We start from the raw sequence: 24288 nt of genomic DNA, 5'->3' as shown, positions 1-24288 counted from the left end.
ATTTATATGAATGAAAACTGTGAACTGAAGAAAAGGAGAGAAAAAACAAAACCAGTGTTGTTTTCAGGTTGAAGCAGGCTGGACCAGTTGCTGTAAAACGAGATTTGTTACGAAAGATCAGTGCCAGGCCTACTCAAATGGAACCTTGGCTTGAGTGGTAAAGTTACTCTGTAAAGAAACGCTTTATCATTTATTGGTTTCGAAAATAACACAGCTCATCCTCCAACCTGCTTCCTTCCCATCAGGCAATGTACATCTTCCCTAAGAGCCAGCAAATGTGATTTCCTTGTCCAGAGTCTGCTGTGTCCAGCCTTGTTTTTTGGGGTGAGTTTCTAGACTTGTGTGTCAGTTTCATTATTTCCAAAATGAGTGTTAAAATCTCACATGATCAGCATAAATAAGATAATGAATGTGGGGCACTTAGCAAAATACTAGGCATATACTCAATGTTGATTTGAAGATTTGCCATTGATAAGAATAATCTCGTGTGTGTGTGTGTGTGTGTGTGTGTGTGTGTGTGTGTGTGTGTGTGTGATTTATACATCTTGATGGCAATCCAGTTGCACAGTGAGAGGAATAAAACCTATGTATATTTGGTCTTGGGGAATGATGTTTGACTTACATGTCTGTGACACAAATGATTCATGATGCAAAGAGAAGCTGTAATTTCGATATTACTTTGCCAAATAGAGAACAAAATTCAGAGAGATAAGAGAAGAAATCATAGAAGATAAATCTATATTATTCCAAATTTGGTTTTTATTTTATATGGGATAATAATAAAATAAACTAAGATAAAACAAAAACTAACATATGTGACTTAGACAAAAGAAACAAACAAAAGTAAAAGAGCCTAATGGAAGTCACACAAACCCAGAACCCACTCATTTTCCCACCCAGAAATGCCATAAAATCATTGCTCTGGAAGCCATAATATAAACACAAAGAACCTGTAAAATAAAAGACTGCAAAAAATATAAATAAAATAATATAAAAAATAAGATATTAGGCACCCCCTTCCCTGGGCTCCATATTCCAGTTTGTGACTTTGGCAGAAGACTAGAGACCAGGCCAGTTCTAGGGACCCAAATAAGACACTGCCCACTGCCCATTAATACTCCTTAAAGCCCACCGAACATCTCCCAACAGCACGATCACCCCAGGGCTCCATTTTCTGGCCCACAACTTCAGCAGAAGACTTCTGCTTTGCCTAAGACCAGACCAGTTCTAGGCACCCAAGTTAAAACATTGACCATTGCCAGCTAACACTCCCTAAAGCTGGTCCAACAATCCCCAACTGCACCACTTCCCCTGAGATTCATATCTCAGTCCACAACTTTGGCAGAAACCTTCTGCTTTATGGGGGAAACACACAGTACTAGGAATCCCAGAGACCACGCAGATACCCAGAACCCCAGAGGCTACACAGGTCTTTGTAACTACAGAGGCAATGTTGGCACCCATAACCCCAGGGATCTTGCTGGCTGGAAAAACGCCAGTGGAGACAAACTACAGGGCCTGGAAACTCTCTGGTCATCAGAACCCCTGGCCACCTAGGCTGGAAAACCAGAGAGAAAACAGAAACCAAGGAACAAAACATGTATCCAACAAAGACAATCTCAGGAATCAACACATTGATCTATAATCATCCCAAACACAGATGCCTAAACACTGGTGTAAGAATGTAATCATCAACAGGGCAATGTGGCATCATCAGAGCCCTGCTACGGTAGCAAGACCTGAACAATTCCAATGCAGCTGAAGCACAAGAAAATGACCTTAAAGCCAATTTTTGGAAGACAATAGATGTCCTTAAAGAAGAAATAAAAAAAAATCCCTTAAAGAAATTAAGGAGAAGACTAACAAATAATTGGAGGATTCAACAAATCCCCTAAAAGTGCCAAGAAAGCCAAGAAAAAACAAACAGGTGAAGGAAAATGTTCAAAACCTAAAATGGAAATAGAAACAATGAAGAAAGCACAAATGGAGTGAAATCTGGAAATGGAAAATCTGGATAAGGGAACAGGAATTACAGATGCAAGCATCTCTGGTAGAATTCAAGAGATGGAACAGAGAATCTCAGGTGTTGAAGATGTGATAGACGAAATAGATTTATTGGACAAAGAAGATCTTAAATCTAAAAATTCCTAACACAAAACATCCAGGAAGTTTGGAACACTATGTAAAGAACAAATCTAAGAATAATAGGAATAGAAGAAGGAGAAGATCTACAGCTCAAAGACCTAGAAAATACTTTAAACAAAGTCAAAGAAGAAAGATTTTCCAACCTAAAAAAAGACATGTCTATAAAGGTACAAGAAGCTTAGAGAATACCAAATAGCTTGGACCAGAAAAAAAGGCCTCTCCTACCATATAATAATCAAAACACTAAACAAAGTTAAAATCCAAATAGCAACCTAAAGGTAACCAAAAACATTCAGTGTGCAGATTCTTTCTACCTTGGATGTGTTTCTCCCTCAATGCTTAAGCACTACCACGATGAACATGATGAGTGCAAAGTGTAAACCCATGTCATCAGCTAAGAAATGAGAAAGCTCAAACAGATTGTTAGAGACTCAGGATTAAATAACAATGACAATTTTGGATTTTATCAATTCAGAAAATACATAGTTTTAGAGTTATAATATCCACTGTTCCCTAGCTGATGTTTGTTGTTTCCACATATCAACACTGTTTGAAATATGCAACATCCTGTTTAATTTTTCTTTTAAAACCTCACAAGTAGATACATAACTATTACTTCTATTCACAGAACTTGTGTTTAAAGTCTGAGATAGGCTGTCTCTAGTCATATAGTTAATAAATAATTGAGTCAGGTACTGAAGCCAGAAAATCTGACATCCAAGCCCAGTTTCTAACCAAGATTTGCTTTTATGTATAGTATTTGCACACATGTGAAAAACACTTTAGAAGTATAAAATAGTATCATTTCTTTCTAGAGAGTATTTTTACCAAACACCATTGGAAAACAAGAATTATGTATTCCCATTTCTACAAACTAACTCAAGATGCAGCATCAAACCTGTGCAAACAGCAAGTTACATGGGTTCCATAAAACCTTTTCAAAGCAGAAGATGAACATGAAATTAGATTGAATATTTACTAGCTGAATACATTATCTGTGGCATGTTTGTATAATGGAATACCTTTCAGAAATTGAAGCACTGCCTTTGAGTTACTGATAATGTAATAAATATAAAAACAAGTTATAAAATGATGACTATAACATGGATTTTGCTAGGTACTGTTGATTTTACAGCTAGACGCAGTATCCATTTTTTCCCTACTATTCTCTCTTCCCAGAGTGCAGATTCCATCATCATGTTTTTATCCCTATCATCTTGGATTTGAAGAATTTTAGATCTTTCTCTCTAGAGGAAGAAAGGAAAAGAGCATTAACCTATGTAGGTGATTGTATGATCCTTGCATTTACCATAATATTTGATTTCAGCTTCTAGGAAAGGAAACTGGATTGCAGCTACATAACAGAAGCAAAGAAGAATCTTGTTTATTTTATTACATTTACTCATTTATTTGTGTATGCACATGTGCCATGGTATCTGTATGGAGGTCAGAGGTCAACATCAGGAGTCAGTTCTTTCTTTCCACCATGTGGGATCTAACTCAGGCTGTCAATTCTTGGAAACAAGTTTCTTTAGCTGTCCACTGAGTCATCTTGCCAGCCCAGAAGAATCCCTTTATGGTTTAGGGATGTTATAGACACATCTGAGGATACTCATTTCCTCAAGAAATTCTTTCAGTAGAATGATAGTCAAAAAAAGTTGATGTGACAGGGAAGCAGAAGAAAGAAATATCTTGGGGTAGGAAGGGTACTGCAAGTGAGGCTGGAGGAAGGAAAAATGAGAGATTAACAAGTAAAAAACACAGTGACATTTATGTATAAAAATACCAAAGTGAGGCCGGGTGGTGGTGGCGGCGGCGGCGGCGGCGGCGGCGGCGGCGGCGCACGCCTTTAATCCCAGCATTCGGGAGGCAGAGCCAGGCGGATGTCTGTGAGTTCGAGGCCAGCCTGGTCTACAGAGCGAGATCCAGGAAAGGCGCAAAGCTACACAGAGAAACCCTGTCTCGAAAAACCAAAAAAAAAAAAAAAAATACCAAAGTGAAATATATTCCTTTGTATTTTAACTTAAATTTATAGATAATGATTTCAAAATAATCAAATTTTAAGAAAAGAAATACTTTAGTGTTAACTTCTGGATTATGTAATATGTTCAAGTATGTATCAAGGTATATTTCTTCTTCTGATTAGTAACCCTACTGAAAATGTTGCTGTATTTATCCCATTTTGGGACACTTCTGTTCATCCATCTTAACTATTCTGTTGAGTTTCACTTAATTTCAGCTTTGACATCATTCATTAGTTTTTGCTATGTAAATTTATTTTTTCATAAAGACAAAAATAAAAACCTCATACATGTGGAATTAAAAAAAAAGAAAAACAAAAAAATGGCCTTAAATTGTACTGAGAGACTTTGGATTTATCATACCAGGTAAAGTATCTTATCAAAGTATCAGTCAAAAGTAAAGAAAAAAGTGGATTGTGGAGGGAAGCCACCTTAAGGGAGTGTCTATGGTAGAGTATTTGACCAAACTGTCAGATGTCTTCATTGGATGGTAGCTGATGATCTTTTTGGAGTACTCTGTATTAGAGACACAGAATTTCACCTGGACGATGCACAAGGGTAAATTTTGAAGGAAAAATGGTAAATGAAATATCCTCCGTTCCATGGACTGCATTATAGGGATTCTACTTCCTCTGATTCTCTTTGGAGGTGCCCAGTGTGAAGCTCTGGGAGTAGAAAAGAAGGAAGGCACTCAGGTTAGGAAACATTCTCCTGGGTCATTGCTCTGAGGCCCCTTTGCACTTGCTGTACCCTTTGGACTCACTCATGCTTCCAAATTGACTTTATACAACATTTTTGCCTTTCTAGATGCCAACGACCAAGTTTCCATTCTCATTCACTTGTAGTTATTATTGGTATCATCTGGAACAAGCTTCGGATCATTGTACTAAGCTTTGTGGGTTTTGTATATTAAAGTTTTGTAGCTTCTCCTCTTTTTTTTTTTGTTTTTTGTTTTTTTTGTTTTTTCGAGACAGGATTTCTCTGTGTAGCTTTGTGCCTTTTCCTGGAACTCACTTGGTAGCCCAGGCTGGCCTCGAACTCACAGAGATCCGCCTGGCTCTGCCTCCCGAGTGCTGGGATTAAAGGCGTGCGCCACCACCGCCCGGCTGCTTCTCCTCTTTTAATAGAAATGTCCTTATATACCCATAAGAATGTGTTGTGTATTCAATACTGAGAAAATTATGTAGCATAAGATGATAGTACAGATGCTGAATGCCCACCAAAGATCTTTGTGTTAAATAATGTGTAACAGGGTGATACAGTTGGAAGGTATGCTGGACTGTTGACAGGTGAGGTTTCACCTCACTGGGGACAAATCCATAGAGAATATTATAGATCCTTCTCCCTCATCTGTTTACCTCTCTGTCCTCCTTCCCCTTTCTGCCTCTCCATCCTGACTCATGATGTGAGTGCTTCCCTCTATTGCTCTTGCCATGATGTGCTTAATTCCTTAGAGATATAAGGCATGGAACCACCTGAGTTTTTTACTGGAAAGTTCTGAGATATGAACCAGAATAAATCATTTTCCTTTTGAAGTTAGTTTCCTTAGGGACTTCATTCTACTAGCTGAATCGCATGGAGATTAAGAAAACACCTATAAACTGGGCGGTGGTGGCGCACGCCTTTAACCTCAGCACTCGGGCGGCCGAGGCAGGCAGATCTCTGAGTTTGAGGCCAGCCTGCTCAACAGGGTGAGTTCTAGGAAAGGCTCCAAAGCTACACAGAGAAACCCTGTCTCAAAAAAAAAAAAAAAAGAAAGAAAGAAAACACCTATAGCCCTAATTTTAGATTCAAAATAAGGAAGGCCAAGACATAAAGAGTTGTTAATCCTGATTTATTAGTGTGGTTCACTGAGAAGTCCTGGAGACCATAACTACTCCTGTAGCAGGAAGGCAGACATCATCCAATCGTACCCGATGGTACAGAGATGGAGAAGGGGCAAAGTCTTGCCCCCATTCAAAAGTCAGAATGCTGTGTCTTAAATTTAGATGTAAGATTACAAGTTGCATAATTTTTTCATCTCTAACACTAACAAGCTATGAAGCCTATAGACCAAGAGTTATAGCAATGCTTGTCTGACTTATGAGGCTTCTAGACTTAGTCTGAATCATACTACTAACACTAGAGGTTCATTTGGGCACAGATGACCTATACTAGAACTGCTCATTTCCATAGAGATGTGAGCCATTTGCCTTACAAATCTCCTCCTTTAGTGCTGTCTATCATCTATCTGCCTGTCTGTCTATCTATCCAATATCAATTAGATATGCTTTGAATGAACTAAGTTATTTTCTTAAAACATGAGAGGAAATGAACAAACCTTTGTCTTGCTTTTTTATCTGAACTAAAGCATATACTAAAGACTATCAGGTGTTGGAGGTTGGATGTCTCTGGAAATGCTTCTTACCTTAAGATATTTGGGGAAAAATATTCCACAAAGCATGCTATGGTAAGGCATTAAGTTAAAGTGAAAGGGATGATACATCAAAGAAAAAAGATTCATGGGGCAGGATCTGTCTCTGGATTGAATCAACAAAGCCTTCATGATGAGTTTTGGCTTGAAGAGAGTAACTTCTAGGCTCTTGGCTCAAGAGAGTAACTTCTAGGAGGTTTTCTAATACATCTCCAGGTGTCCTGTGTCTATTGGTATATTTAGCCAGTCATGACAGTCAAAATCATTGGTACCTAAACCAACTCTAAGATTTTAGAGGAGTTTTGTATTTCAAACAAAGTATTTTTTTCTTTTTACTTACTATAGTCTTTAGTCAAAGTCAGGTACCCAAGATTCATAAAGACAAAAGAGATCTTCAGAGGGAGCATTCACATACAAGTAGAAAGGTAACATCATTTATTATTCATCTGTTATATTAAAACAGGATGATAGAAGTAAAATATAGCTGTTTAATAATCTCTCATAAACGGAGAATCCAAGAATTTTGTATGACAACAGTCATCACCAATAACAAGGAGATTTTTGTGCCTCTCAATGAGAAAATAATAGACTCAAAGGAATCACCCCTGAAATTGATTAAGTCTCTGGCACATGTGTCTGTTTTCAGAAAATACAGACCTGAGAGGAAAGTTTTCAGCTGTATTTTAAGACACCAGTAAATGCAGCTTGGCAGATTCAGGACAAATGTTGGTAGGTTCCTTAAGGGTCTTCAACTAAAAATGTATAGAAATAAAAGGGAAAAAGCAAGAAGTTTTCAGATTCTTCTTAAAAACCTAAAAGTAGAGACCAAGGAAGGAAGACCTTGAGTTCAGCAGTGCTTATCTGTAGCCAGGATGTCCCATGCTCAGGAAATTGGTCAGAAGGATCCTAAAGTCTTAAGGACTGCTAGTCTAGTGGAAACGGTGAGGGGTTGAAGAAAAGAACCTGTCTCAAGAAAAAAAAAAAAAAAAGACAGTAAGGGATAGAAGCCACTCCTGGCCTCTATACTCTGTATAGGCATTCACAGATCAGAGCACACATCACAACATGTGCTGCACCCCTACACACACACACACACACACACACACACACACACACACACACACGAGTCAAATCTCTGTTGGTTATGGGGTGCATTGGAAAGGTTCAGGAAAATCTCAAAATTGAGGCCAACCTGAACTGTAGAGTAATTTCAGGTCAAACTGAGCTCCATAGTAAGACTTTCAAAAAAAGTCAGAAAGATTATTAACAGGAGGAAACAGAGGTAAGAGAGTGGGAAGTTGGAGGGAATAGGGGCAAAGTGGTCAAAGTCTCTTATACACTCGTATGAAATGTCCTTAAGTAAATACAGTACCAGGTATGATAAATGTATATAATACAAATTAAAAACAAAATAAAACAATTAAAAGGAATATTAAGGTTAAAGAAAACTGGTAAGCAGAGCAGAACAATAGAACTCTATACAAACACAGGGCTCAAAGGCCTCCATTGAAATGGAGCACAGGTGAGGTTTCCAGGTGATCCAGTTGTAGATTGTGTGGCTATTTACCTTCTAAGCTGTATGGAGTTATGTATGCTTATAGTGGGTAGCCATTCCAGCTTTGATCTGGAAGTTCCAACCCCCATTGAGACTTCGGCAACTGTCACGCCTACAAGGCGGGGCCAAGGGAGGCGCCTGGAGACTTGAGATCTGGATGGGCCTGCGCTCTCACTCGGTTCCGGGACCTTGGACGGTGAAGGTGGGCCAAGCAGAGCTCCAGAGAACACCGCTGGACTGCAATACACCTTCCCCAGACCCCGCGACCTACCTATCCCTTAATTTGTAAGTTACGCCATTAAATAAATCTCCTTTTAACTACTTGGAGTGGCCTTAATAATTTCACCAATATATGCTGAGTTTTTTATTTGTGTTTTTTTTTTTTGTTTAAATTTTAAAATGATTGCAATCGTTAGGGCCAAGATGTGGGTTGTAAATCAAAATTTATAATGTGTAACTATCTACTGATTATCTTAAGTATAATCAGGTTTTGTAATGTAATGTAATCCTGAATCCCAAAGAGTCATTTGAGAATAGTTGAGTGAATGCACACATAATTTCAAGGGCCAACTGCCATAGTACTTGGCCACTTTTGAAGATTCTAGAGAATATTTAACTTAGAAACTCTTGAAATAAACACCTGAGTTGGTGGATATGTCTATTATCTTGTATTAATAATATAACAAATATGCATGTAATAAACATTGTGCTCCACAAAAATATACAATTATTTTTAAGTGTTTTAACTGAGAGTACAAGGAAAATATTTTTTAAATGTTTAAACATCACAGACATACATAACAGTTCACTAACAGTAGATTAGTTAATATCAAAAGAACCTCTGGATGCCAGGCATATTCTGTATTTTTTCCTCATAACTCATACAGTGTCACCATAGGTAACTGAGAACATGATATAAAATGTATCTTTGTTTTAAGACACTTGTTTTTTTTTTCATTTATAACTTCTCCAACAAAATAATTGCCTTGACTTAAAATGAGAGATTTGACGCCATTACAATGGTTTGATTAGAAAGCAAGCAAAATTACTGTCGCTGTTAGTGACTTTATTGAAAAAGATTGTTAGACCTAACAACCAAACTATAAAAACTGACAGTATTAGGATTTCATCAATGATTTTCTGATTTTAAATGGAAAGAATAAGGTGGAGATAACGAACAATGTTAGTTGAAGCAGCTGTTGCTGAATGGATAAAAAAAAAAAAAAAAAAAATTTTTTCTTTGAAGCCAGAGGAAAAGATGCACACTTGAGATAGTAGTTTGTAAGAGGAAAAGGAAAACTGTGATTTGGTGAGAAGAATGAAGCAGAGGAGGGAAGAAGAAAACGTAGAATTCATGTAAAGAAAAATGGCTCGAACTTTTGAATTCTGGACTTGGGATGAAGGCAAATCCTTCCATTCAGAAATCCACAGGTAATTTCACCACTGTTTTCTTTTTCTTCTTTTTTTCCCCCAGAGGAGATGTGTTTTGTGCAGGTAATAACAATAATTCTGCACCTTTGGCATATAAAACATATTGTTTCCTTTCCTTGAAATGATGCTCCGTCTCTCAGGTGCCAAGAGCAGCACATCAGGCATGAAGCCCTGTCCACAGTGCTTCTGCACAATAGCCCGGAAGGCGCAAGCCTTCTGTTCTCAGCTTCAATCATTACGCTTTGCTAATATCACAGGCTGAAGCAGTAGATGGTCAGACTCAGCATATATGAAAATGGAAAAAAAAGTTAAATACCAGCCTAGATATGCTTGTGATATGCTAAAAATGAATCCCAAGTACTAAAAGCCTGGCGTACAAGGAAACTATCAAAAACTGCCAAGTTTGAGATTTAGAAATGTCACTCACCAATGCTGTTTCCAAACAAAAAGCTTTTATTCTCCTGGCAGGTTTTCACAGCTTAACAGATAAGCCTGAGCTAGGTGTTTGCATGTTGCTACTGAGAAAGGTATTTTATGAACACGGGCTATGGTTTGTGTGAGGAAGGGAGGCGTTAATGGGTTAAAAACTGTGTAAATGTTACTCCGGTAAAATTACAGCTTGTTGTTCAGATGAATACTCTCCACTTCTCATATAGCTTTAAATTATGGACAAATGCTTGCAATTGTGAACTCCCCACATTCTGCAGCCTGTTCCCAGGCTTCATCAACCAGGGCTGTCCAATGGGATTACTGTAAGCCTTCACGGCAGTCTGCCAGCCACTGATGAGAAACTCATAGCCCTGGATGTTAGATTGCTCTCTTTATTCCGTCCCTGTGACGGCTGTGATTGCTGTCATGGTGTTAGGTTAGAAATTAGCATTGTGTAGCCCAAATTTTGCCATCCAGAACATACTCAGGGGAAGAAAAATATCAAAGAATAGCAATTTCTTCTGTAGAAAGAAAGAAAGAAAGACAGGAAAGAAAAGCATTCAATGCCTCCATGATACAGATGTCTACAAAACTTGGGTCAGGAAATGTGTGGTCCTGGTTGGCAAAATTATCTAAGACAGGTGTGTTCTCTTGTTATCAAAGAATGATGCCTGCCCAAAAAACTAAACAAAACAACAAAAGAACAAACAACAACAACACACACAGCAAAACAAAACAACAAAAGAAGAGTGGCTTTCTTTGATAAATTGGTTGACTGAGGCAGCTATGGGTGAGTGCTTGGGAGTGTTCACAACAGCCTTGGCTTTGGCTTTTAATATTGGTTTTAAGAATAATAATTAGAATTAGTCCAGGAGGCTGCTGAGTTCTAGGCTGAAGTTCAGGTTTTTAGTGTGGTTTCAGATGCCATATCTGGAAGCAATAAAGGCCTAGCATTAGTGACTTGTGATAGTTTCATTGTAACACACAGATCTGAGTGACCTATGGAAAGATGTATGGTAAAGGCAAGGAGTCATGAAAAAAAAAATAAGATACTAAATGAAAAATTTTTTCATGTAATTTTCTTTCACTCATGATGAGAAAATGACTGACACAGTACTGCCACAATAACCAATGCTTGAAGTTACATGGCACTGTCTTTTCTTTCTACTTTCTGTCTGATTATTCTTATTTACTTAAAAAAAATCACTAAATGCTTGCTGACCTTTTAGTTTCTAATGAAACTAAATTATTGGGGAAACTTAATATCTTTTATACTAAAGATTAATTATAGCAAAAAATTGAAAGCCATTTAAATTTAGCTAAAGAAGAATATAGGGTCCTTATCTTTTGACTCTTTCTAGGCTAGCCACAGACATGCTAATTTTTTCCTGTCATTAACAGTGAGCAAGCTGGAAGGATTCTGACATGTGAGGTGCCCAGACTCTGCTAGGAGTCTTGATTTTTATCCACCTACCCAAGCTTATCCGTCATCTTTAATCATGCAAAAGGGAGAATTACTTAATCATTTCATTTCATTGAAAAAGAAAGAGAAAGATTTACATTAAAATGATGACATGCACGAGAAAATAAATTGAAAATGATCATGAGGGGAAGGAAATGTGGAGACTGAAGCTCCATTGGTTTTGTGACACTCATTTAAAGCAATGATCGAGTCAAAACCAAGATGTAAAAGCAGTGATGGTGTTAGCAGTTGGGGTATAACCACCCCATCCTCTCAATCTAAGATGCAGTCTGCAGTCTCCGTAAATTCTGTGAGAAGGCAAGACAAATAACTGAACATTTGACCCAGTTGCCTAGCCCTCTTTCATCCCACATTAAATTACACATCAGTGATAATACTACTTAGAATAATAAAATAGGACCTCAAAATTTAAGTTAAAACCCCAAAGATCTTTATTCAAAATAGCTGTTTTTATTCCAAATGTGCAAAATAAGTCAAATGCTTGGACTTTAATTACCAAACTAAGTTTATGTGCATTCATATAAACCTATTTTATTTTTGTTTTAAGCATATTTGGGTATATGAGCATGCTTGTATGTGTATTACTTGTATTCTTTATTTTTATTGACAGTAAAGCAAGCTTTTAATGTAATCGTATCTTTTATGTGCTTATGTAAACCATATAAACTTGGGTTAACAAACCCAAAATAAAGCAATGTTCAAAACCTTTCCCAATTTCCCTTGCCAGTCCTTTTTCTTCTATTCCCACATTTCTGTTGAAAGTTAGTAATGAATCCTTTAAAAACTAAGGAATTTCTAGGTGCTATTGGTGCTCACTGACATTTTAAATATCTTCTTTTTGTATCACATGAAACAATAGGCAAGCTTCTTGTATTTTTATTTCTTTCTTTTGAAATGTATATTGTCTTATATATTTCAGTTACCTTTTGTGAAAACAATCTATATTTGAATGGAATTATCTTTAAATATTCATTTGAGTTAAGTAAGCACAACTATATACAAGAGAAATGAGCAGAAATGTCTTTGATCTTTTTAAAAGGCCAACTGGTAATTGCATTTATTCTTGAACTTGCCTAGTAAATAGTTGTTCAATAGGAATTCTGTTCCAAGGATGGTCCTCCATATAGGTATGGCTGTGAACAGAATTCTTGATCTGTAAGATGCTTAACTATACTCTCTTCACAGTGCAAATCATTTGATAATCCAGAGAAAAAGCTTTATTCTGGATTCTACTAGCAATATAATTGCCTCTCTTCCACAAATGCTGGATATCTTTATATGCAGCTGTATAAGAAATAGGTCACTCAGTGATGATAAACTCCAATACTTCAGCATATTTAGACAATATGAGGCCTTTCAAATACTTTGAATTTAAACAGCAAAAGTTGAGGTGATCTGAAGACATTATTTGTTTATAAACATACAACCAACAAACAGCTCAATGGGATTTAATGCAAAATGAAAGATGCACTTGAGCAATTTAAATAACTTTCACCTTTAAATTACAAAGATTCTAAACAAGCTGAAGAGAAATCATGATTTTACAATCCATAAAAATCTATATAAGCTTAATAAATACATGATTGATGACACTATCCCTGATTGGATTGAGAATATCATGTGCTTTAAAAAGGTAATGATTTTTTTCTCGTCTACTGTATCTTTAAATTCCAAACTTTATAATTACCACTTTGTGTCCTGGTCCTTTGGGGAAGATAAGGATGATTCTGCTTTACTTTTATTTTACTTCATTGGAAACTTTGGTGCTAGAGATCCCAAGAACTTCTCTTAGTATTTGTAGACAACCCATTATATGAAACCATACACAACATTTAACAAGTAGTGCAAAATCATGAGAGTACCACATTATAAAACTATAAATGTGAAAGTTGTAGATATGCAGAAATTTATTAACCAAATATATATATTATTCATGTATATGAACAGGTAGTTGCAGTAGAAAAGTCAAAATAGCATTTCGCTTCAAAGAGACATTGATATTAATATATGTGAACACATGTGGTATTAATTTATATGAGCATATGCTTTCAGTTGTCTTTGTATTCTTATCACAAAATAGAAAAAGAGATATAAAATATGTATCATGTTGCAATGTAAATATTCTTATGCAAATAGAAATTGAGGGACTTATCAGTTTGTTAGAGAAATTGACAGTTTTTATCATAGCAAAGAAAATTTGATTTATATACTCCAATGATCTTTTGAAATATATTTTTATATAGTTTGCTACAGATAAAATTAAATTCTACTTATATATGTTAGATGATGTTAAATATATATATATATTAATTACAATTTTATTCATACTATACTGTAACGTAAGGTTTTGTAAAGATAGAAATTAAAATGTAAGCCTAGATTATTTTATTTTCATGCTGCTTCTAGAGTTTATATATTTAAACTTTCAAACATATATTTAAAAATTTATATCGAAAATTACATACTAATCACTGTAAAAAAACTTAGAAGAACAAATGCAGTCAGAAAATAAAAGAATTGGATCCAATACTAAGGAAATGCTAACAACCAGGATACTTTAACTTTATAGCAATAGGTGGCACTGTTACCTAAATACTCTGATTTGAATTGAAGAATTAGAAATGTGTTGTCTCTGCACGTAATTTCATACATGTAAACAAATGACAACTCAGTTGAAAACTGAAAATGCTAGTGATTGGCTCAGTATTTTATTTACACAGTCAGTAGTATCTAAATAGTGGAAATGGAGATTAAAATGCATGAATAAATAGGATTCGATTGGTACATAGTTAATGAAACTCATAAACATTTTGACTTTTTAGTACAAACAGCAATAATGACTGGATTTTTTTCTGCAAAATTTTACTTTATAATTCTCAAATTACATGGGTTTTGTACTAAACATTTTAAGATGTTTTAGAAACCAAACAACAAATTACAGTGCTTAGGTACATTAATATGACACATTTTTCCTATGCAATATCTTTCATGGATTTTGTGTGTGTGTGTGTGTGTGTGTGTGTGTGTGTGTGTGTGTGTGTGTGTGTGTGTGTGTAGGACCAATAAGAAAGTCCTCATGTGATCTGCATGTTTGCTAAGTACACAGAGTCTTTACACTACTTCACGTACAGGCTGATTGGGCAGAAATGGCTTTCTTGGTCACTGCCAACTTGGTCATGGGCAATATCTGAAAGAAAGAAAAATGGGCATGTGTTCACTATGTTGATATGCAAATAAGAATGATCAACAAGGACCTTGGTAGAGTGTACTCTAACTGAGCACAGGCTATAAAATGCTACCCCTGGGGAGGGGAGCCACATTTCATTAAATACATTTCTCTTCCAATACACAGTATGCTACTAGGGCCAGGACTGCAAAGTTGAATGCAGATGATTTCAGTCTCTATGGCATCACTGTAGACCAGTATAATCCACAGTTTTCTCCGTGTCTTAAAAACTAATTGATGACTGGTGTGGCCTTATCTTAGAATTTGAGACATGTTGCACGGATATAAATTTTGGTGGTTTCTATGGCTCTGCTGTATTGTACATAAACACTCTGGCAGAAAGCTGTAAAAAATATAGTGACCTAAGGTATTTTGATTATCAATATGCAAGCTCCTATCTAATCAGTTAGAGGTCACTGGATCACTAGACATAGTTCTTGCTCTTAACTCAGCTTGGTAAACTCAGGTATATGATCCCAACCCCCTTCAGACTTGCTTTCTGACTTGCTGTAAATGCCACCTGAGGTTGAAACCAGATTCCAACAGGCTCCTAAGGAAAAGGTTTGTGCTCAGCAGATGTTTTTGGCTCCAAAGTCATGTTCCTTTGCTGGGGAGATCAGCAAACCCAGTGAATATCATGGAGGAAACTTAGCCCCAACCTAAGACAACTTGTTTCTTTTCTGCCCTGGAACAAAGATGAACAGTGGTGTCCCTCACAGTAATATCTACTATCCACACTAATATCCACCTATAAGCCTTCTCCCAAGGAGTTTAGTTAGTGCTCTGCACAAGGATAGGTGCAAACTGAAGGTGGCCTTGTGATAGTCCACCATACTCCATTCAACAGCCAGAACCTAGATCATGACATCAACAAACATAAATTTCATCAATGAAATTTTCACCCTAAAAATAACTTTAAAAGGCAAGTAAAATAAAACCAGATCAAAATGTTTGTGGCAGCAAGTAACATTACTTTATAAGGATGCATTTGAGGGGCTGTAGAGATGGCTCAGTGGTTAAGAGTACTGATTGTTCTTCCAATAGCATCCACAGGCTGGCTCAAAAACACCCATCAGTCCAAGGGATCTGATATCCTCTTCTGGCTTGTATGGTCACCAAGCACTCATATGGTGCACAGGCATAAATACAGGCAATATATATGCATACATACATATATGTAATTTTAAAAAGCAATTAATTTGAATTGATATTGTATAGACTGGTACTATTTAACAATTGGCTCCATGTAGGAATCCACAGTTATCTAAGATCTGGTCTCTTTTCTCAAGAAGTTCTTGGATCATCAGAGGTCCCAGACTGTCCACGGTCTGTTTTCGCTAGTAATCTGTTTTTTTTTTTTTTTTTTTTTTTTTTTTGGTTTTTCGAGACAGGGTTTCTCTGTATAGCTTTGTGCCTTTCCTGGAACTCACTTGGTAGCCCAGGCTGGCCTCGAACTCACAGAGATCCGCCGGCCTCTGCCTCCCGAGTGCTGGGATTAAAGGCGTGTGCCACCACCGCCTGGCTGTTTTTCTTTTTATGGAGGAAAAATGTCAATTTGCAGAGCAAACCATTTTCTGAAAATACCCCCCCATTTGGGGTAATTTTTGAGTTTTTATGTATAAAAACATTGTTGTTTAACAAATGACATCATATTGTATTTATCTTTTCATCGGGTTAAAAGATGCCATTTGAAAGCAGTATGAAGTATTTTACTTTTCAAAAGAGCTACAGAGTAGCTTATTTCTTCAAACAATCCCACAGGAGTGAAAAGAAAGATGTGAACCATGATCCGTTGTACCTTCACTTCATCTGCCTTCTCTCTGGAGCTAGACGTAAAATCTGAAAATGAGGCTCAGCCCAGGATTTTACCAAATCACCAATAATTAATTAAAATTGACATTGGCCCCTATTTGTGGCCTGAACCTAAACAGATCACCCCATTTTGTAGTAATACAGTAAATCAAGGCTTAGGAACATGAAATGTTAGCACAGAAGGAGAACATATGATTAGTCATGATTCCCCATCCTACTGGCTAATTCCGGTCTTCCAGAACTCACAGGCAAAGTCTTTCACTGCTGGGTCTTGCTATATATTAAGAGAGAACAAGCTGACAGATTATTTTTTATCCTGTAGCTGGAGAGTTTTCTCTCCAGTTTCGCCAAGTCCCAGCAGTCCGACAACCCACTTATAAAATAAACACACAGACGCTTATATTATTTAAACTGTTTGGCCTAATGGCTCAGGCTTCTAGCTATCTAGTTCTTACATCTTAAATTAATCCATTTCTATAAATCTATACCTTGCCACGTGGCTCATGGCTTACTGGTATCTTCACATGCTGCTTGTCATGGCGGTGGCTGGCAGTGTCTCCCTCTGCCTTCCTGTTCTCTCCATTCTCCTCTCTGTTAGTCCTGCCTATACTTCCTGCCTGGCTACTGGCCAATCAGTGTTTTATTTATTGACCAATCAGAGCAACACATTTGACATACAGACCATCCCACAGAATTATGCTGTTATATCTTTGGTTTGAGCCAAATCATGTGGCTTCATGATAACTATATTTTATATTGTGTGGATTAAATATATTTGGTCTACAACAAAATTCAAGTTAATTCATTGAACATATTTATTAAGTAAGTAGTTCTATAAGGTGAGGTCACACAGTGGTAAACAATTATCAAAAGCCAGTAGATACTTTTAAGTTTCCATCAAATGTTTTGGCATTACAGAAGTTTGTAATGAGTTGTTAAATTAAGAATCAAATGGATTTACATCTAGTATACACTTATGAGTGAGTACATATTATGTTGGTCTTTCTGAGTCTGTGTTACCTCAGGATGATATTTTCTAGTTCCATCCATTTACCTGCAAATTTCATGATGTCTTTGTTTTTTACAGTTGAGTAACACTCCATTGTGTATATATACCACATTTTCCTCATCCATTGTTCAGTTGAGGGGCATCTAGGTTGTTTCCAGGTTCTAGCTATTACAAATAATGCAGATATGAACATAGTTGAGCAAGTGTCCTTGTGGTGTGATTGAACATCCCTTGGGTATATGCCCAAGAGCAGTATTCTTGGGTCTTGAGATAGATTGACTCCCACTTTTCTGAGAAGCTGCCATACTGATTTCCAAAGTGGCTGTACAAGTTTGCACTCCCACCAACAGTGGAGGAGTGTTCCCTTTGCTCCACATCCTCTCCAACATAAGCTATCTTCAGTGTTTTTGATCTTTGCCATTCTGACAGGTGTAAGATGGTATCTCAGAGTCATTTTGATTTGCATTTCCCTGATGACTAAGGATGTTGAGCAATTCCTTAAATGTCTTTCAGCCATTTGAAATTCTTCTGTTGAGAATTTTCTGTTTAGATCTGTACTCCATTTTTTAATTGGATCATTTGGTATTTTGTTGTCTAGTTTCTTGAGTTCTTTATATATTTTGGAGATCAGCCCTCTGTCAGATGTGGGGTTGGTAAAAATCCTTTCCCATTCTATAGACTGTCATTTTGTCTTTACTGTATCCTTTGCCTTACAGAAGCTTCTCAGTTTCAGAAGGTCCCATTTATTAATTGTTGCTCTCAGTGTCTATGCTACTTCCTATGGTTAAGAAGTGGTCTCCTGTGCCAATGCATTCTAGGCTACTTCCTACTTTCTTCTCTGTAAGGTTCAGTGTAGCTGGATTTGTTTTGAGGTCTTTGATCCACTTAGATTTGAGTTTTGTGCATGGCGATAGATATGGATCTATTTTACATGTTGATACCCAGTTATGTCAGCACCAGTTGTTAAAGATTTTTTTTTCTGTTGTACAGTTTTGGCTTCTTTGTAAAAAATCATGTGTTCATAGGTGTGTGGATTAACATCAGGGTCTTCAGTTCAATTCCATTGATCCACATGCCAGTTTTTATGCCAATACAATGCTGTTTTTATTACTATAGCTCTATAGTAGAGCTTGATGTCAGATATGGTGATGCCTCCAGAAGTTGCTTTATTGTAAAAGATTGTTTTAGCTATCCTAGGTTTTTTGTTGTTGTTGTTTTTCCATCTGAAGTTGAGTATTCTTTCAAGGTTTGTGAAGAATTGTGTTTGGATTTTGATGGAGATTGCATTGAATCTGTAGATTGCTTTTGGTAAGATTGCCATTTTTATTATGTTGGTTCTACCTATCCATGAGTGTGGTAGATCTTTCCATTTTTTGATATCTTCTTCAATTTCTTTCTTCAAGGACTATATGAGCAAGTTAAGATCGTGATGGGGAAATCTTCAGAGACAACTGAACCAGGCTCATAGGAACTCACAAACTTTAGACTGACAGCAGTGGAACCTGCATGGGACCACTTTAGACCCTCTGCATACAGGAGACAGTTATGTGGCTGGGTCTGTTTGAGGGGTCCCTGGCAGTGGGATCAGGATCTATCCTTGGTGCATGAGCCCATTACCTATGGTTGGACACCTTGCTCAGCTTTGATACAGTGGGGAGGGACTTGGTCCTACCACAACTGAATGTACCAGGATTTGCTGTAACCCCATAGGAAGCTTTACCCTTTTGAAGGAGGGGATGGGGGATGGGCTGGAGGAGGATGTGGGGAGAGGGGAGCAGGAGGAGGGATGAGAGGAGGACCTGTGGTTGATATGTAAAATGAAAAAAAATTAAATAAAAAAGAATCAAATGGAATAAGATGTGTATCACAGTTTCCTGGCTGAGTGATTGTTAGATTTGCTTCTTGTTATAAAATGTTTATTTTGTTAGTAAGGAAATGCAATTTCGGTGTGTGACTTCCACTTCACCTTGTCACATTTTGCTCTTGAATATGCTTGTAATACCAAGTACTTTTGGGATGTATCCGTTCCATGGAGTTCATTTTGTGCAAGCTCCATACTTGTTACAACATACAAACAAACAAATCCCCATTGGTTCCCCCTCTAAGAGGAGATTTTAGAGCAATGAGATGTAATAAAATATAAAATTGAAAATGAATATGGTCAAAAGCAAATACTCAATATTCAAAGTTGCAAAATACTGCAATTTTTTTTACTGTCAGTGTGCTTTAAAACAGATTTCTTCAACTTAATCTTCCTATCTGCAGGATAAATTCATATTCTTTGAATGACATCTCCCAACTCCTCTTCAAATTCCACAACTCCAATAACCACCAGACTCCTCTTTACTTCTTCAAGAGAAACTTCCATAGATTCCACACAGAAATAGGCTCACACAAAATACTTCATGTATTAATTAGCAACATTAATCATTCGATAATGTATATGTATAGATACATACACTTTAACACACCATTTTGTATCTGATAAATGGACTAATTTACCTGTTACTTTGAAAAATATTTTTTAAAAGAGGAGCAACAATGCTTTCAGTATCTTAAGAGTTAGGTTCTGCTGATGATAGAAGCATCCTCTAATTAATGTTTTAGACTCCAGGCACAATGTTCTGTATCTTACGAATACTTTTGTATATATTAAGCAATTGCTCTAATCCGTGGTTGAAGAAATAGCAACCCATTTCTGACAAGAAAAGTGATGTTTCCATGAACTTACTGACTGATGTGTGAGATTCAAATCCAGGTATTCTAGCTCTTTCCCACATGGTCTGCTCCTCCAGCTCATCCACAGTAATGGCAACAGCTGAGGTACTGAGCACCATGAGAAAACTCTATGAGGGTAAGACAAAAGAAGTGTATGATTGTTAGATAATTCAGGAAGAGTCCTCCTGCAGTACAAGGACCAGATTGTAGCAGGAAATGGAGCTAGAAAGAACTTCTTGGAAGGCAAAGCTGCAATTTCCAGTAAGATCACCACCTGTATCTTTCAGCTGTTACAGGAAACCAGTATCCAAAGTACTTTCACCGGGAAATGTGGGGAGACCGCTTTGATTGCACCCCAGTGAGAAATGATTCCAATTAAATGGCTGTGCCATAGAATAGCAACTGCATCCTTTACCAAAAGGAACCCTGTTGTATAAGGGGAATAAGTTTTACCTACTGAAAGTGGAGTTATTCTTCAAGGATGATGTCAATAATGATCCACAATGGTCTGGAGAGCAATTCATTGCTACAAAATTTTGTTTTACTGGATTTGTTATAGGCCAGACAGAAATGGACATCATGAGTCATGCTACACAGCTGTTTTTGAAATACTGGAGAAATCCTGGCTGCCCCAGAACAATGGTTGATGTAACAACTGGATTTAGTGTAGATGTAACTACCAGAGATTATTCTTGCTGATGTTATTGATAATGATTCTTGGGAACTTTGGCCATTAGGAGGTCGGAGTTATCTGAAAGATAATCTTACTGTGTTTCAAAGTAAGTCTGGAAGGACCCAAGAAGATGAAGAAAAGCTTCGAGTGGGTTGCAGATCTAGCGGAGTTGCTTCTGAAGTCAATCAGCACAGGGTTGTAGGATTGATGAGTTCAGCATCTGACTTTGGTCACTGTGAAAAAATTAGGAAGTAAGAAGACCTGTGGGCATTTTGGGATTCCATGTGAACTTTGAGTAGCATCTGCCCATAAAGGGCCAGATGAAACTTTAAAGATTAAAGCAGAATATGAAGGGGATGTGTTTACTTACTGTACTTGTCCTGGTGGCAGGTGGCAGGCAGAAGCAATGGTCCATTTTTCGTATGTTCACTCATCACACCAGACTGGGGTGCTCAGGGTGTGTGGTTATCTCTTGGAAAGATTACTCCAGTTTGCTGCAGACATATTTTGGTTAAACAACCATTTGACGTGGGCCAAATTTCAAGCAACCGTATTGAACACATGGTTATCCTTAAAGCAAGCTGATGGGGGGAAAAAGACAGTGCAATTTGTTAGAAAGTAATTTTAACTTTTAGGAGAAAAGTTACATATTTCTAGTTTGGATAAGAAAATTCAAACAAAATAATATTACATCAGAGAAAACAATTCAGTTTACTAGTGAATAAATGCTTGTCTAGATTAGTAGGTTGAGAAATCACTGGTGGCTTTTTGTTAACATTTTTTAGCTCTACATAGTGATGTGTGCTTGTAAACTCAGCACTCCAAAGGCTGAAGCAACAGGATCACTTTAAATTCAAAGCCAGGCTAGACTAGGTAGTGAGAACTTGTATTGAAAAATAATCCCTACAGTTAGCAAAATTGGCATGACATTGTTAAATTAAATCTCACCCACATTGTTGGGTAGATACATAACATTAGCAAAGAAATGTTGTATGTGGGACTGGAGACACGTCTCCATGGTTTAAAAGCCAGTAAGGTTCTGTGCAGAGAACCCAAGTTTGGATCCCAGAATCGCTGACTCAATCAACTGTAACTCTAGTTCCAGGAGATCTGACCCTTCTGGATTTCTTCTGCACCCACACTCAAATGTTATTACCCCAACATACACACACACACACACACACACACACACACACACACACACACACACACACACACAATTTAAAATAATAAGAAAATTAAGCCAGGCAGTGGTGGTGCATGTCTTTAATCCCAACATTCGGGAGGCAGAGGCAGAGGCAGAGGCAGAGGCAGAGGCAGAGGCAGAGGCAGAGGCAGGTGGATCTCTGTGAGTTCGAGGCCAGCCTGGGCTACAGAGTGAGTTCCAGGAAAGGCACAAAGCTACACAGAAAAACCCTGTCTCTAAAAAACAAAACAAAATAGAAGAAGAAGAAGAAGAAGAAGAAGAAGAAGAAGAAGAAGAAGAAGAAGAAGAAGAAGAAGAAGAAGAAGAAGAAAAAGAAGAAGAAGAAGAAGAAGAAGAAGAAGAAGAAGAAGAAGAAGAAGAAGAAGAAAATTAAGTATTATTCCTAACTGCTAATGATGATTTTTTTTATAAAGTGGTAGTTACTGCTTGATATTCTGTAGTTCACATTTTCGAAATAAGCATACTTGTATTGTGCATGCTAATAACAACAGCAGCAACAACAACAAAAAACCAGGTTGTCAACTTTCCTTGTCACTGATCTGGACCTGCCTCTGTAATTTCAAATAAACATTGATATGAGTATTTAAATAAATATTAAATTACAGAAGGCATTTTTGGCTTTTTAAAAAAGTAACATTATCTCAAAATATAAGACAAAGACAATCAAGTTGCTGATTCATATTGTTTCTGTCCTTAGGAAGGTGGCACCAAGCTTTCAGAACTGTGATACCCATGATTGGTCAGATAGTTTTTGGATTCAAGAGCAAAGAATTTTGAGGGATATAGTGTACTTTGGCCCTAGAAAATTCAGAATATGACTTAAATTCCTTAAACCATCTGCAAAATGTTCTATGGCATGCACAAAAGGTCATTTTTGTAGGAAATAGGTTCAAATAGTTAATTAAGGTCCTGGGTAGTCTTACTGATGACACAACACTTCTATTAATACCTTTAAAGAGTTGTTTAAACACCTGCATATGAATGAATATGAAAATTCACAGGCACATATACATATTTCTAGTAAATGCAATTTTGTGTATGGTAAGGAGATAGAATTGTGTTATGTTTTGAGTAGCTGTTTAACCTTTATTTTAACCCCAATACATTTATCATAAAGGAAGGCAGGTTTATCTAAGAGTTACTTCTCTGCATGTTATTCTATAAGAAAGATTTTTCCTTAAGGATCTTTCTTTAGAAGAAAATTCTAATCACCTGTTGATTTGTGCAAAACTCTACTGAGGCAAAGGCAGTGTGTGTGTGTGTGTGTGTGTGTGTGTGTGTGTGTGTGTGTGTGTGTGCATGTGCGTCCAGTATCATGTGGTTTATGCTTACTGTATACATGCATAATAAGGACAACCTTTGAAAAACTTGGTTCTAAATGTCAAGAGCCAAAAAGAACTCTATCATGTGTGTTATTAATATGTTTCACTATCTAAGAGAGTATTCCATCATGTAGTAAGAATGTCACATTACCATAATTTTCTTATATCAAATGCATGCATTTAGCAAGTCCATTGTAGCAGTGTCTGCCCTGAAAAGAGAAAAATCCCTTATGTACTGAGGTTTATGATGTTGAACTGTCAAATTCACTTTAAAAATAGAACAATGCTTTAGGAGTGATTCTTTTGTATTTTTTACTTAGAATTTTGATGCATTTAAACAAGTTACCTAATGTCCACTGAATACAAAATAAATTAAAATAGTGTTGGATAATTTTATTTATTTGGAACAAATTAAATATAACATAAAGTGGACAAAGTTGTATTTCTGGTTAATTTTTTTCTGTTAAATTATGTATTTTGAAAAAATAATGTTTATACTTTCCTTTAGCAGAATAGTTAAATGATTTTTTAATACAATAATAAATCAAATGTGTTTTATGCAGTTTTTAAGGATCTCTTTAAATGCACTTGAAAAACTGTATCTTTCCCTCAAATAAAGTAAAAGTGAGAAATTTCTGTTTTGCTTTAATAACTTCAATTCTAAGACTTTAACAGTCTATTAAAGATTAAATTTAATTCCTATCTGGAACCATATAATTTACCAATATTCAATTATTTAGAATCTTCAAATTTTGTGTAGTACATTACTATCTAGTGCTATATTTATGAAAATATAGTTTCCAGTTACATAATTTATAAATACAGTTACTGTTGGTTCATCTGC

At 36.6% G+C, this 24288-nt stretch overlaps 1 pseudogene; it reads left to right on the top strand.

The window, feature by feature from the left end:
• Positions 1-20332: 20332 nt before the first annotated feature.
• On the top strand, positions 20333-21537 carry LOC128097089 (bifunctional phosphoribosylaminoimidazole carboxylase/phosphoribosylaminoimidazole succinocarboxamide synthetase-like; annotated as a pseudogene).
• The last annotated feature ends 2751 nt before the right edge of the window (positions 21538-24288 follow it).

The sequence above is a fragment of the Peromyscus californicus genome, unplaced genomic scaffold (assembly GCF_007827085.1).
Source record: "Peromyscus californicus insignis strain IS unplaced genomic scaffold, ASM782708v3 Scaffold_5__1_contigs__length_169319896, whole genome shotgun sequence".
Classification (NCBI taxonomy): Eukaryota; Metazoa; Chordata; class Mammalia; order Rodentia; family Cricetidae; genus Peromyscus; species Peromyscus californicus.
Note: the sequence above shows the minus strand (reverse complement) of the source record. Positions and strands in the feature narration are given on the sequence as shown.